Raw genomic sequence first — 5,765 nt, 5'->3', positions numbered from 1 at the left:
ATTCTGTGCATCTGGGTGTGTGTGCTTTCTCACCAGCTGGCTTTGCTTGCTTTCCAGTGTCTGAGCAGAACCGTGGGGGGAGGGGGGCTCTAGGGGGAAGTGGGAGGGGGAGAGAAGAGGGATGACTCAGGCTCCTGAGCAGGTCCGGTGGCCCCTGCTTGAAACTACTGGGTGTTTGGAAGCCAGTGGGCTGCCCATGAGGCACCCTACCTGTTTCACAAGGGCCCAGGGACACCGGAGTCTGGTCCCTAGGAGCTGTCTACTCTCCATAGGGCAGAAGCCCCAGTGAAGCCTTACAGGAAACCCTGTGATGTGGGCCCGATGTCCTCCCTGTGCCCCCTTAGCCTTGGGCAGTGGCACGGGCTTTCTGGACCCTGTAGCTCCCTGCTTGTCCTAGGGCCCTTCATGGCCATGATGAAAAGTATCATCATTGAGGTCAGATAGCCTTGAGCTTGAATCCAACTTTGCCATTTAATAGTTGTGTGACCTCGGCAAGTCATCAGAGGAGTCTCAGTTTCCTTATCAATTGAATACTGATAAGAGCACCTCCTCAGGGTTCTTTGAGGTTAAACAAAGTCCTTGTGCCAGGCACCTGACAGTGCTTGGCACAGAGTGAGAACTCGGCAAGTGAGACCCTGAAAAGAAAAACAGAACTTCCTGCCTCTGGGATGGCCTGCAACCAGCCTCAGAGGCCTCGGGCTCAGCGCATTCTGTGTATTTGCCCATCTGTGGCGCTCCCAGCTGGATGAGACTGGAGACCAAGCAGGAGGCCAAGCCAGAGGCTGCCTGGTGTGGTGATCAGTTTTTTCATCTGAGAGATGGAGGCCAGAGCTGCTTCTGCCGCTCCCAGTCATCCTGTGAGGGTCCCATGAGGGGCTGCACCAAGCCCTCTCCAAAAGGGGTCCAGAAGGGGTGCTGGCAGCTAAGTTCCCCAAACGCCAAAACTGATAAGCAGGTTCTTGTTCCCACTTGTCCCCACCACGGCAACCCCTCAACCCCACCATCTCAGTTCCTCACCGGTCTCCTGGCCTTGGTCCTCAGCACTCTAGTCCCCCTCTCACCAGCTGCCAGGGTGATCCTGGTGCTCACCTGAGCATGCCCTCCCCTCTCAGAAACCTGTGCTCAGCCTGGCATCAGAGGTCCCTGCCACCAGCCCTGCTGATCCCTGGAAGCTCTCCTGACACATGACCCACCCACCACACTCCATTCACTTTTCACACCTCATGGTTCTTCGGCTCACCCTCTCCTCCAGGACATTGCCTTTCCCCATGTCTGCCTCTCCTTGTCAAAGTCGGACCTCCCTCCAAGGCCCTATTCTGCAGTCACAAAAACCTCTCAGGTGTTGGTCACCAAACCCTGGGCAGGGGGTTGACAGGCCAGATCATCATGCTAAGAGCTTTGAATGGGACCATGGAACATGATGTTATTTCCCTACGAGCGCCACCACTCTCGGAATCAATGGCTTGTTCAGAGTCACATAGCAAGTCAAGGAGGAGCCAGGCTAGAGCCCAGGTCCCCTGCCCACCCCACACCAGAGGCCAGGAAAACCCAGAGCCGGTGGGGAAAAACATCTGGGCAAATCAGAAACGGAAGGTGCACTTCCAGACCCAACCACATGGGGGAGCTGAGCCCAGGTTAGGGGTATCCTGATGAAGATGGGGCAGTCCCGGATTTGCTCCGGGAGGCCCTGGTTCCTCGTAGACAATGTCTTTGGGCTCCGGATCCCAGAGGCATGTTGCCTGCTCTCTGCTCCCTCCAACTGCTATCACCCTATATGGTCTCAGCCTGGGGGAGAAGAGGGAGGGATGGTCAGGGCCACTGAGGGTTCCAATTTTCCCAATGGGACACTCAGACACATACTGGCACCCCACAGGTTACAGGGTCATCTTCCACCACCTCATATTCCCTCTCTTCCTCCACACACACAGGCTGACACACCTACGCAGCCTCTCCTCAGACAAATAAGCAGGCCTGGGACTCTGTGGAGGGAGGCCAAGGGAGCCATATGGCAAGTGTTACTGGGCCCTAGGGGCCAACTGAGGCCCAGGAGGAGACCAGCAGGGCCAGTGAAGGGGCCTATCCTTCGTCTCACCTGCAGAATAGTCCCTGGCCTGCAAGGACTCCCTGCACCACTCCAGCCTCTTGCTGGACTGGGCATCCAGAGCTCAAATGACCATTTCCTGACCCTGGTCCCCTCCCCCGTACACATACAGTCCTGGCTCTGCCTTCTGGGGTCTCAGACACATCCATCTCTCCAGCTAGGATGGCCCAGGGAATAAAGTCTGGGTCCTCTCACCCTCCAGCGCAGTTGCCAGTCCCCACCCAGGTTGGACTGACCAGTTTGTCATCAGCCCATCTGGCTTTGTAGTCAGCCTCCCTGCCCTCCCCACTGCCTAGGCCCCTGCTACCTCTAGGTAGTCTTCCCTCGTCCACAGGCCCAGAGGCACCCTTGGCATGTGGTCTGGTGTCTGGTCCATCGCCTACAAGACTGGAGTCAGGGACCAGGAATTGGAATCTTGCCCCATCTGAGTCTCTTTCACAACTTCTATCTGCCCATCCATTGCGATGAAGGCCCTTTGAAGAGCATCTCTCAACTGAATCACAAGAGTGGGGCCTTCCCTCTGGCCTTTTCTGTTCTCTGGTCCTGCTCTTCAGCCTCCGAACTAGCTCGGGCCTCCCCTGTAGCTGTAACCCAGATTTCCACCTCCTCGGTTTTCCAAAGACCACTGCCTCACACTCCTGGGCATGCAGGAGGCCCCTCCTCCTGTCTTCTCTCTCAGATGCTCTCAGCACAGGCTCTTTGTCTCCTCTGTCCCATCACCAGCAGGACTGGTCACTGTTTGCTCTAGCTGCAGTACATGTGACTGACTGAGGCTCTCTGTACTCTGTCCCTTTTGCCTGCAACCCAGGTATGTGTCCTTGGCTGGAGTCAAACCAAGGACCCTTCCGTCTGTGGGCTGATGCTCTAACCACTGAGCCAAACCAGCTAGGGCTCATTTCCTTTTGATATGTACTCCTTCCATCCATCCATCCATCCATCCATCCATCCATCCATCCATCCATCCTTACAGTATTGTCCAGGGTCTTCTATAACCAGGCACCGAGTTAGACACTAAATCAAATCAACACTGTTCCTGCTCTCATGGCTCTCACAGTCCATCGCTGGAGTCAGACATTAATTAAGTTACCTTGCACAAGTGTGGATGACTTTGAATTGATATGGGCAACTCTATAGGAAAGGTTCATCCGGTGGCTCTCTGAGAACAGTTAGGGAGGCTTCCCAGAGAAAGGGAAGCTCCAGCTGAGATCTGAGGTTGAGGAAGAATTTAGCTAGGCCAAGGGGGAGGAAAGAAAACTCCAAGTAGAGAGACCAGCTTGTCCTACTGGAGATTGTCTGCCTCTCTAGGGAAAGGTACCTTCAATTGCCTTCCGATTTGCTATTGATTAGGTATTTTATAACTCAGTAAGAGTAGGGGTTAATTTATAGAAAATTCGTAGTGAGCAAATAATTTTTTGCCCAATAGCTATGAAAATGTTTTCTGTCTGGTAGGAAAGGAAACCCCCAAGGTCACAGTTTCTTGCTTTGTAAGGCATTAACCCGTGTTGAGCTCATTTCTGTATTCCTTTTGACTGACCCACGCTGCACTCATTCTCAAATTCTCTTTGGAGCCCGGCTGGCCTGGCTCAGCTGTTGAGCATCAACCCAGGAACAGAGAGGTCACGGTTCGATTCCCGGTCAGGGCACATGCCTGGGCTGTGGGCTCCATCCCCAGTAGGGGGCGTGCAGGAGGCAGCCGATTGATGATATTTCTCTCTCATCTCTTTTGAACTAGTCTTAATATCTCATCAATGTCCTCATTCACTAATGAATAAATATAAGCTTTGTCAAGTGTTCATTTCATATTTGAGTCATGCTTTTTAGCTTTTTTGAAAATTATTCTTGACTACTCCTCATATGGTAGTCCCCACCTCAGCAGGATGTGCCCTAGACAGGAAGGGAGTGTAGGGGTGAGTTAGGTGACTAAAAAGGGACAGGCATGAAGATCTTTCCTGATAGGAGCCTGGGAACTCTGGTGTTTGTCTGGTGCCCTGGCTGGCTGTGGATTCCTAATTTTCCTGCCAGCTAGAGCTCCCCCAGGGGACTGGTGTTCCTCTGAACTGCAGTGCCTGAGTCCTCAAGCCACAAGGCTCCTACCCTGCAGGGTGAGAGGCCTGCCCAGCCTTCTCTGCTAGTCTCCTGGTGTCCATAGCCAAGGAGGGATTGCTTCTTCCTCTCTCCATCCCTCAACCCTGCAGGCCTAGAAAACAAATGTAATGGCGGGGTCTGTGACTGTCACCCAAAGCTGGCCACCTCAAGCACAAACTTTCTTTGAACTGTCCTTAAAAATTCTTGCAAATGTATTCCAACCCAGTTTTGTAACTACTGTGTCCCTTTCATCAAAACTAGCCCTAGAAAGAGCTCCAGCTTGTGTTTATTTTGTTATTTAGCCCACATTTAAGGAAAACTGATACACTGTACCCCTTCTGTTGAATCCTATACCTACATATAATTATCTCATTTAACCCTCACAACCTCCTTTGGGGGTGGGTAGCATTGTCCCACATTACTGCTGAAGGACTGAGATTCTGACGGCTGCGTGCTTGCCCAAGGTTACACATGACGTAAGGGGCAGAGATAGACAGCTTAAAAAACCCAGGTTTGATGCTGATCATATCCTCCCTTGGTTTATAATCATGGTCCGAGCTGGTAGGGCCTCTGAGACCCTAGGGTTCCACCTACACCCTCCTGAGATGGGAAGACAGGCCCAGAAAGGGGCCAGAACTAGCCCAAGGTAACACAGAGAGAAAGGTACAAAATCAGAAAAACTGACCAGTGGAGCCCTCTGGAAGCCTAAAGGACATTCCTCCTCTCCCAGCCAGGCTCTTGTTACAAATGTCTGCAAGAAACCATGTTCAGAACTTTACAGAGGATCAGGCCCTCCGGAGTCAGGAAAGCGCTGGCCTTGGGGTAGCTCACTAGCCTATACTTGTGTATATAAAACGGGTCAGTTATTGGGAGATTGGAAAAGCGACATAGGCTGGCGAGGCACGTGCATGGTAAACTGGCAGGCTGCTCAGAAGTGACAGACCAAAGCTCGTTTTGGGTTCTGGAACCAGACTGCCTAGGCTCAGATTCAAGTTTTGTCCCTTAAATAGCCTGTTACCTCGGGCAAATTTGTATGCCTGTTTCCTCCTATGTGAAATGGAAATAACAGCACCTATTTCATAGGGATGTAGGAGTCAAGCGCTTGGAATAGTCACTGGCGCATAATGACCACTCAGTAGTTAGCCTTTTTTCCCAGCCCCCCAGTTAATCCTGACCAGAGGATTATTTTTTTTCCATTGCTTTTCAGAGACAGGGAGAAAGAGAGGGAGAGAGAGCCATCAATGTGAGAGAGACACATGGACTGGTTGCCTCCCGCACGCTGAGAATTGAACCCTCGACATTTCGGTGCTCCGGCTGACGCTCTAACCACTGAACGCACCGGCCAGGGCTAATTAGCTTTTATTAGAGGTTTGCTGCTTAAGGCATAGCTGTTTTCTAAGCCCAGACTACACCGATTTCCTCCAGGCCCCGCCCCCTCCAACAGGCCCCGCCCCTGTCCCATTCGTTCCCGCCTCCTCCTCTCTAGGTCCCACTCCAGCCCGCCCAGTTTCTCCCGCCACCAGGGGGCGGCGGCGCTGAAGGGGGCCTTTTAACCGAAGCAGGCGACGCTCTAGAACGA

Source organism: Miniopterus schreibersii (assembly GCF_964146895.1).
Source record: "Miniopterus schreibersii genome assembly, chromosome: 16".
Classification (NCBI taxonomy): domain Eukaryota; kingdom Metazoa; phylum Chordata; class Mammalia; order Chiroptera; family Miniopteridae; genus Miniopterus; species Miniopterus schreibersii.
This window is presented reverse-complemented; position numbering follows the sequence as displayed.